Here is a 10979-nt window from a genome sequence, read left to right on the forward strand (position 1 = left end):
GTTAATGGATAGGAAGATTCAATATTGTTAAGATGTTAGTTCCTACCAACTTGATCAATAGATTCAACACAATCTCAATAAAATATCAGCAAGTTATTTTGTAGACATCAACAAACTGATTCTAAAGTTTATATGGAAATGCAAAAGACCCAGATAGTCAACTCAATATTGAAGAAAAACAAAGTCAGAAGACTAATGCCACCTGGCTTCAAAAATTACTATAAAGCTACAGTGATCAAGGCAGTGTCATGTTGGTGAAATAACTGACAAGTATTAATAGATCAATGGAACAAAATAGAGAACCCAGAAAAAGACCTACACAAGTATCAGCAACTGATCTTTGACAAAAGAACAAAGGCAATACAGTGGAGAAAAGATAGCCTTTTCTACAAATGTTGCTGGCACAATGTGAAATAAAAAAAGTTATGCTCCAAAGTTGCTTCCACATTTTCAGGTATCTTCATAGCAGTACCCCACTCCTGGTTTCAAATTCTGGAACCCAGAATTTGGAACTCACAAGCTACTTGTGAGGCTGAGGCAGGAGAATCACCTGAACCCAGCAGGCAGAGGTTGCAGTGAGCCAAGATCGTGCCACTGCACTCCAGCTTGGGTGACAAAAGCGAGACTCCATCTCAATTAAAAAGAAAGAAAAACCCAGGCTCAGCCAGCAGAGAGAGGAGAAGAGAAGAAGCAGCTGGACTTTAGAAACTATTGTTTGATGTTGAAAAGAAGCAGTTTGACTTCAGAGGGACAGCTTGACAGCATAGGCCAGAAGGAGGAGTCTGGCCTGGGATGGCTGGACTTCAGTGGAGGAATACCTTCCCACTCTGTCCCCTTTCCAGCTCCCCTTCCTGCTCAGAGCCACTTTCATCGGCAATAAAATCCCCCACATTTACCATCCTTAATTCATTTGTGCAGCTCCATTCTGCCTGGATGCCAGACAAGAACTCAGGGGCCATGAGTGCAGGTATAAAGGCTGTCTCACTGAGCCTCCACTGAGCTGTTAACACGTAAGTCATCCATTGATGGGAAAGCTAAAAGGGCACTGTAACACTCCTTCTGGGGCATTAGAGGTTGCAGGCACCCTCCTGTAGATGCTGTCATGGGGCTGGTATGGAGTTCGCGCTTGCCGATGTCCAATAGCGCTAGCTGCAGCTCCGGCACCCAGTCTCCTGCGTGCTCCCCCTCCCATGAGGGGTGGAGCATGGCGGGCCGAGTGAGTGGAGTTTGCCCCTGCCAGTGCCTCTGTGCACTCCAGTTCCTGCCTGTGAAGGGGGCCTGCTTCGATTACTTTGAGTAGGAGAAACTTCTTAGTTCTAAGGGCCCCAGTTTTAGGGTGGCTCTAACACTTCAATAGGTTTTACTTGTAGGAACTCCAACAGGGCTCAGGGTGGAGATTTAAGAAAGATCCCTCATGGTTATAGTTGGAAAGGGGAAGAGGAATCACTATAAAATACACCTAGAAACTTCTCCAAAAAAAGCATACTCACCAGAAGAAAATATTTTGTAAGAGCCTTATCCTGGTTGGTGGAATGAAATTCTTCCCACTCCAGCCAATTTCAGCCTTCTTGTATCACTAAGGAGGAAAAACAGAATTCAGAGCTTCAAAAAAAATAGATTGAAGATTCTGTAACCTGGGAAAGGATTGAGGGCTGGGGATAAGAAAAGCTATACACCATTGGAGAAGAGTCACAATCATAGTGTGATGCTAATTTAATTAGTGATGAAAAGGTGTGTACTAAATATTGCATAAACCTAATCATCTCTGTTTCCACCTTTCTTAATACCTTAAATATCCCTAAAGAGGTGAATATGGTCTTCAAAGATTCATATAAAAGGATGTAGAAGAGACAAGCTCATTTTTCTCCAGAGGAGAAAAACAGCACTTAGAGTTACCTGCATTCAGGTGACCTCTGAAAGTCAACTCTGCAGTGGATGAGCTCCTGATCTTCAGGAGTATTTAACAGAATTTTTTTTGGAAGAATAACTGCAGGAAACATTCATAGAATCCTGGGATGAGTGCAACTTATATGGAGAAAATTATTTCTCCCTTCCTTTACCAAATAATAAATTACAGTGATAAAAATATCTGTCTTAAACCTACTTAATTATATTATTTGTAACTCATTACTATTCATTTTATGACACAAGGTTATTAATTGTTGTTATTTTGTGTATTCCATAAGTGTTCAATATATTTTTGAAAAATTTTAAATATCTAATGTTTGCTGCAATAGATTTGTATGCATCATGAATATATGGAATTCACATTAAAACATATGTGTGTGCACTGCATGTACTAATATTGGTACACTGAATTAAGTAAAAAGAGACAATTACTGAATACTGTAAATGTTGTGCTTTCATAATGTTAAGCTTTTAGACATGATTTTAAATTACTAAGGCAATGATGAGATAAAATGGTGATACTAAAGGAAATGAGAAGGCTCTCCAAAATACGCTAGCTTAGAAATCAAAACACAATTGTTGAACAGACAAATGTATAAGGCATGATTTGATACATGATACTAGTTGTCATTTTAATTGAAGCTTATGTCAGAAGAAACTATGAAAAATTTCTGGAAACAGCTCAGATGACCTCTGAAAAATATTTGCAATTCTTAAATTTTCACTTTTGGCACTTAAATTCAGCAGTGTTTAGTAAAAGAGAGTAAGGTAAAGGACTTCAAACTGCCAAAGCAAAGATTACAGTTTATATTGGTCAGGGTTCTCCAGAGAGACAGAACAATAGGAGGTATACATATATATATACACATATATACATATGTATACACATATATATGTATATATACACACACACACACACACACACACACACACACACACAAAGAGAGAGAGAGAGAGAATACTTACCATTGTGTTACAATTGCCTACAGTATACCATACAGGACATGCTGTACAGGTTTGTAGCCTAGGAACAATATGCTATACTGTATACCATAGGTGTGTAGTAGGCTATACCATCTAGGTTTTTGTAAGTATAATCTATGATGTTCAAACAATAACAAAACTGCTGAATGCATTTCTCCGATCATCTATCTGTCCTCACTCTACACATGACTATACAGGAGAGGAAGTCTACTAGGGGAATTGGTTCCCTTGATTATGGAGTCTGAGAAGTTGAATATAGCCTGCCATTAAGCTAGTGTCCTGGAGATACCAATATCGTGGCTGAGTTAGAATCAGCTTCAGCAGAGAGAGAGAGAGAGGAAATTGCCTTCTCTCTGCCCTTTTTCTTCGGTCTGAACTCCCAGCTGATTGGATGGTGTCCACCCACATTGAGGGCTGCTGTTCCCCGCTCAGCTCACCAACTCACATGTCTCTCTGGAAACACCTTCACAGACTCACCCAGAAATAATGTTTCACTAACTCTCCATGTATTACTTAATCCAGTCAAGTTGACACCTAAAATTAACCATAATACCATAGTAATGTAATTATACATGTTTCAGTTTTTAAAAAATTGACAATATGTCAGTTCAGAGTTTGAGTAGCCAAAGGAAGAAGTTAATGTAATCCGTAAGAAAAATAAACCCAATATCTTTCATTATGTATTTTCTCTACTAGTGAACCGAAACTGGTTTAATTGCTGTTTTTTGTTTATCTGGTTAATTGGTTTTCTTGCAGGGTTGATTTTTATTTTAAAGAGATGGGCTTCTGGGTCCCTCTCTAAAAACACATCATAGTGCCCTCTGTCCATCTTCTCATAATTTTTTAGCCAATGTAGGTTTTGTACTTCTCTTCCATAGTCATTCAGTAGTTACTTGAAACAGAAATAGGGACAACCATGATTTATTCTAGACAACTTAAGACTAAAACCTGAGTTTCATATCGACATCTAGGGAATAGGTTCTTGAACAGATTTGCATTATGTTATGGGCAGGAACTACGAATAGAAGGGGTTGTGAGTCATCTAGTCAGTAATGTCTGCTATAAAGCCTGAAGGTTCTCCTTGTATATGAATTTTTTAATTTTTGTTACAGAGGAAATAGTTTGTTCTGCTTGAATCAGCACTGTTGAGAAGAAAATATAGCTATCACATATCACCACATGTACACAGATTTTCACCAACCCAGACCCCAAAATGACATGTTGCTCTTCCTTCTTCAGAAATATGAATTCTGGAATCTCGCAAGTCTTCCAGAAGGAACTCACCTGCCCCATCTGCATGAACTACTTCATAGACCCGGTCACCATAGACTGTGGGCACAGCTTTTGCAGGCCCTGTTTCTACCTCAACTGGCAAGACATCCCAGTTGTTACTCAGTGCTTTGAATGCATAAAGACAACACAGCAGAGAAACCTCAAAACTAACATTTGACTGAAGAAGATGGCTTCCCTTGCCAGAAAAGCCAGTCTCTGGCTATTCCTGAGCTCTGAAGAGCAAATGTGTGGCACTCACAGGGAGACAAAGAAGATGTTCTGTGAAGTGGACAAGAGTCTGCTCTGTTTGCTCTGCTCCAGCTCTCAGGAGCACCGGGATCACAGACACTGTCCCATTGAGTGGGCTGCTGAGGAACACCGGGTAAGTGATGCCTCTGAAGATCTATTTCTCCAAAGGACACATGAAATTCCTGTGGGTCTATTTTCTTGGAGACTGGATGATGCCATCTCTGTGTCCCTTTAAACATCTCTGTTATGAGCTTACTTGGCTTCAAACCTCTCAGATTTGACAAACATGAAGAGAAACAAAGGAAACACTATTTCCTATAGGCTGATTTGTGTCTCATTCTGGGCCCCTTCATATATCAGAGTGTGAATGATACTTTATTGTCTTCATTGGTGCTACAATTCCTGGCTCTTTTGCAGGAGAAGCTCCTAAAGAAAATGCAGTCTTTATGGGGAAAAGCTTGTGAAAATCACAGAAACCTGAACATGAAAACCACCAGAACCAGATGCTGGAAGGTTAGCCTTGTACTACTCTACCTTCTCCAGGAACTTACACTGGGCAAATGGGTGACTCTTAAAATAGGAACTTGATCTCAACCCATAATGTATCTGGAATTCAATAAAAAAGGAAAAAACAGTTGAGAAAAAAAAGCCTATTTTTTATGTAAGATATTGTGATTCTTTGATAGGATTTCTAACCAAACCACAGATGTTACCCAAGCATGCTCATCTGTTTCCATACAAACCTATAGCAATACACCAACAAACACAAGAAACTGGGCCATTTCACACTGTTCCCCATGGGCTGCCTGAATAAATCCTGGGCCCAAGAGTTATTTGGCAGTCATGGAAATTTTAGGTGAAACTTCTGAAGCTGAGTCAGCATGAATTTGAATCCTGGTGGGCAAGTATATTTGAAATGTGAATCAAATTTCAGACAGAAGGAGCAACAATGCAAATTTAGGGAAAGCATGAAATTAAGTATCTGAACTAATTAATATTGAATAAATCATAATGCATAATGGGAAAAGTGAGAAAGGTAGACTTGTCTTGATGAAGACATAAATATGCAAGAAATATGGCAACTAGTATTTAATATAAGGAGCACTCTAAGGACTTGAGAAGAATTCTAGAAATGTTTTCTCTTTGTAGATGTTTCTCTTGAGGGTATGATATCTAATATTAATTCATTAATTCATTCTAATATGAATTCATTGAAAATATTTTATGAGTACCTAGTCTATGTCAAATATCAACTTAGAAAATTAAGTAGTAAAGAAGGAAGAAAACATACAAATCTTGCAATGGAAATGAGAGAAGCAAATGGCCATCATGCAGATATGTGAAATACACATATACACATATCACACAGATACACATATATATTCCTCATATATATCCATATATACATATATATGAAGAATATATATATGAGTATATATATGAGAAATACATATATGAAAAGAATTCTAGGTATAGAAAACAGCATGTGCAGTAATATTGCATTTGCATTTATTTGGGATGTTGAGGAACCACAAAGCAGCCCATGCTGCAGATTAGGGTGAGGTTGGAAGAGAATAAATGAAACCATATTAGACTATGTTATGCTGGGTGAAATGCACTGAGTTGACAATGCTAGTATGAGGTCATTTCATCATTTCTCATATAATGGGTTTACATAACTTGTCCCAATCCTCCAAAATAGAAATAATGGTTTTCTATCTATAGAAATATAGCTCGATAGTTTAATTCTTAAGCAAAAACTGTGTTTTCTTTGTATAAATGTGGGTTAGAAGAGAGAAATCCATTTTTATATAACTATCTTAGAAAACATTTTATAATTAATCAAGTAAACATAACTGAAACAACTATGTTGTTATTAACGCAGAAAAAAGGAGAGGAATAACATTTTGTGGAATCTGAGAACTGACAAGACTGAAGGCTAAAATATTGGATATTCAGGATGCTAAGAGGAATCAGTGAAATTCAAAAGAAGATGGATACAACATTTCTATTTTGACCAATTGTCACTGCAGGATTATGTGAGTTTAAGGATAGAAGTAATCAGAGCTGAATATCAGAAGATGCCTGCATTTCTCCATGAAGAAGAGCAACATCACTTGGAGAGGCTGCAAAAGCAGGGCAAGGACATTTTTCAGCAACTCAATGACAGCAAAGCCAGAATGGAACATGCGAGGGAGATTTTAAGAGGAATGTATTAGGAGCTGAAGAAAATGTGCCATAAAGCAGATGTGGAGCTACTCCAGGTACGGACTGACCATGGGGTATCGGGATGTTGAACATTCACATGCATGGGTGTTTTTCCTCTCTCCTGAAATCCATCTCCCCCTTTACTTCCGTGATTTGTTTCCAAAAACACATTTCTATAACTAATGCTGCTTTGATGGGAGGGTATAGCCTCTCCTAGTGATTCTACCAGACCTAAGGTCCCTCCTACTTTATCCACCAGCAACAAAACTTTGTTTTGTTGGTCAAGGTAACAGCCCCCCAAAATATTTACCATCAAAAGTCAATGGTATATTTAGGATTTTTGAAAGTGGATAAAATGAGAAGTGATTCATTGGTATTTAGATTAATTTGGATGCATGGCACGATGGAGAAGTTGGAAAATCTAGGATCACACTAGTATTATTTTGGGGTCCACTCATTTTCGCAACAGGGCTTAGGGAAGATGACTGAGTAGCATTTCTATGGTTACAGCAGAGCGTAGACTCTGTGGGCCTCCTCTCCCTTCACTTATAAAGAGAATGTCTTCAAAACTTAGACTTTATCAGAACATTAATTCATGACAATATGATAGACTGGGATTTTCACAAGAAAAGAAAGAGAAAATGCTTTCCAGGAGGGACAATGGTAGGGAAATAATATCTTCAGAAACTGCCTCCAAATCTCACACTGAACTTAGTGGAAGATGCATCTTGTGGAAAACACTAAGCCTTTATCTTTTTATAGGCTTTTGGAGACATATTACACAGGTGAGAGTGTACCAATATTTTAGTAGATGTTTGTTCAGTTTCCACAAATATCAAGCAGGAACTTTGATATTGAAGGCATAATTGATTCAGATATTGACACTACTTTATCCTGGTTGTACTTTACCCATCCCCCACCCCATGTAGTCATCTATTTTGTTACCATACTTAGTTATTTTATTAGGCAGTTCAATGAAAGTTCTGCAAAACCATAAAAACAAAAAATAAATAAAAGGGCCGGGCGCGGTGGCTCACGCCTGTAATCCCAGCACTTTGGGAGGCCTAGGTGGGTGGATCACGAGGTCAAGAGATCGAGACCATCCTGGCTAACACGGTGAAACCCCGTCTCTACTAAAAATACTAAAAATTAGCCGGGCGTGGTGGCGGGCGCCTGTAGTCCCAGCTACTCGGGAGGCTGAGGCAGGAGAATGGCGTGAACCCGGGAGGCGGAGCTTGCAGTGAGCCGAGATTGCGCCACTGCACTCCAGCCTGGGTGACAAAGCGAGACTCCGTCTCAAAATAAAAATAAAAATAAATAAATAAATAAATAAATAAAAGAAAGAATAAAGAAAGTGAACATCTCTATTCCTAATTTCCTTTTTGTTGCTCAAAAGCCTGCATATTTGAAGGAGAAAATGTTACATTTTCTACATGGCTACAAAGCCAACCAGGGGAAGCCAGAGAGAAAAGTGTTTCAAAGTATCTTAGCAGTGAAAAGTGTTGATGATTTCTTGTTTATATTTAAATATATAATTCTGAAAAACAGATGAAACAAACTGTCAGAATGTTAGAACCGTGTAGGCCTCCAGAGAACCTGAGCTATAAAAGGCAGATACCCCTGCCTGGAGCAAGTTTCAACACCCTGGCCTTGAAAAGGAAGCAACGAATACAGCAGCCTTCATATAACCCCACTTTCCCAGACAGTAATTTCAGGGAAGCCTGGTGAGTTCTGGAACCAGAATTTCATTTTTGAATATTCTCGCAGCCTTAAGACTAATGATCCTTACTAATTTGGAGCAATAAGAAGAAAGATCAGATTGAATTCTCACTCAGATAGACTTTTCCATCATGCTTGAAAATCAGGAACTGTGAATAATAATGAATTTGAAAAACAAAATGATAATTTTGGAATTAGCAAATGTGTGGGTTAAAGGGATTCTCATGAAATGTCTTTTGAATAAATGTAGTGATTTTTATGTGTGTGTGTGTTTTTTCTTTTTCTGTAGATGTAGTAACTGCATCTTTCTCCTTGCAGGGGTGAGTCCCTGCTGCTGCAAGTGCCCAAGCCTGTGAATCCAGAGCTCAGTGCAGGGCCCATCACTGGACTGCTGGACAGTCTCAATGGATTCAGAGGTGAGTGTCAGCCCATTGGCAGAATTTCCACAATGAATTACTTCTTGTTAGAATCATGAGCATAATATTTTACCCTTCATCAAATCCTTTTTTCATTTCAGAAGGAAGTGAACAATATGACTATGCAACCCTTTTATATCTGTGTTTCTATTTATACTCCAGTTTATAACTTGAAGGGTGAAACATAGTGAAAAACAATTATGTTCTGGGCTCACATGTATTGAGTTATATATTGGGTAAAAGGAATGACATAAGAAATAAAAAATTGAGTAAGTGTACTAATGGTGAGATGGAAGTTTAATAATCCAATGTTACATAAAAATTGTACATTTCTTTATAGTATTTTATTTGAATTGTTAAAAACAGTTATCTGGGAAATAGAGTTCACCACAATTTGTTGGAGTATTTGTATTTTCTTACAATATATATTATTGATATAATGTAAAAATTTGACTTAATACTATGTAAAAATAGAAATGATAATTTCAGTTTAGTTACAACATGCAGAGTTATGTGTAAAATCTAAAATTCAGTTTCTGTCTAGAGCTAGCAAGGAAGTCCACAGAGTGACCGGTAAAAGATTTTGCAGAAATCTGCCTTAAGTTATCACTTATAAATTGGACATATGGACTTTTATCCAGTTATCTAGAGTAGTGCTTGAGTAAGTGAAACTCTTCCCATTCTTGCCAAAGTTATATCACTAGTATTTGAGAACAAGAAATATTTTAATAATAATGACCTTGATAGCTACAGGGCAGTCAGGGCATATAATATCTCACTTTCACATTGGAAATTGGATTAAAACAGGCTGGTCTTATATTTCACTCTCAATTTTTGAGTTTCCAAATTTTCAATGTCTGTTTTTAGGGTTTTGTTTTTCCTGTAGAGAATATTAATCTTCCTTGTCGTTTATTAAATGTTATAATCAAAATTATCCTGTTCTTGTAACTTCAAATTCCTTGGTAAAGTAGATACTTGGTAGAACAATTTTTCCCTCAAGAATTTTAACTTTTATTATTTACATGTGTCCATACTTTTTTAAAAAAAATTTGCAGTTGATATTACTCTGCATCCTGAAAGAGCCAATAGTCATATCTTCCTGTATGGAGACTTAAGAAGCATGAATGTTGGATGTGACCCTCAAGATGGTCCCCGCATCATGGCAACATCTGAATGTTTTCCTGAGTAGAGCGCTCAGACTTTCACATCTGGCAAATATTATTGGGAGGTTCATGTGGGGGAATCTTGGAATTGGGCTTTTGGTGTCTGTAACAATTATTGGAAAGAGAAGAGACAGAATGACAAGATAGATGGAGAGGAGGGACTCTTTCTTCTTGGATGTGTTAAGGAGGACGTTCACTGCAGTCTCTTTACCACACCCCACATGTGGTGCTATATGTTCCAAGACCTAGCAGCCAAGTAGGATTATTCCTGGATTGTGAAGGTAGAACCATGAGCATTGTTGATGTTGATCAAAGTTCCCTTATATACACCATCCATAATTGCGCCTTCTCACCTCTTCTCGGGCCTATCTTTCGCTGTAGTCACCTCTGACCAGAGACAAATTGGTAATGTGTCCACATGCTGTGTAAACCCCTTTATCCCAGGAAGTCCTCTTTTTTGTGCCTCATCAAAGAGGACAAATAAGTTATATTTAATGTGTTTAGTTGCCTTCTAATGTCATCACAACTCATTAATACGGTTTATATTAAATATGGTGAAAAAACTAAAACCATGTGTATTGGTTCTTTGTTTAATCATTTTTGGAAAATCATTACCCATGATGGATGGCATAGAATATATTCTCTGGTTTTTCATTATTTCTGAATGTCACAAAGTGAAATCAGAGATGACAGAGGTGTCTAAATGAAGATAAAAATCAATGGAAGAAAGTAGGAATCTTGTGCTTCATGAAAAAACTTGGAGTAAAAAGACTCAATGGTAACCTGGAAATATTTTCTTTCTCTTCATCTAACAATATTATACTTATTCATGTGTTTTATTTATGAATCCATACCTTGAGGTAATCTTATTTGACCTCCTATGCTGTGCTTATCTTTGTAAATCTCATCTTATACACAAATGCTCATGCATTATTAAGAGTGCTGTTCTACAGTGAAATTTACAAGGTGATCAGGACAATGCTGGATCAATTAAATATTCAAATGGAAATGACTGAATACTGACCCCTATCTCAAACCATACAGAGTTCATTTCCACATG

At 37.7% G+C, this 10979-nt stretch overlaps 1 pseudogene; it reads left to right on the forward strand.

Moving 5' to 3' along the window:
• The first annotated feature begins 4135 nt into the window (after positions 1-4135).
• On the forward strand, positions 4136-10310 carry LOC101148129 (tripartite motif-containing protein 51-like; annotated as a pseudogene).
• Positions 10311-10979: the final 669 nt, after the last annotated feature.

The sequence above is a fragment of the Gorilla gorilla genome, chromosome 12 (assembly GCF_029281585.2).
Source record: "Gorilla gorilla gorilla isolate KB3781 chromosome 12, NHGRI_mGorGor1-v2.1_pri, whole genome shotgun sequence".
Lineage (NCBI taxonomy): Eukaryota > Metazoa > Chordata > Mammalia > Primates > Hominidae > Gorilla > Gorilla gorilla.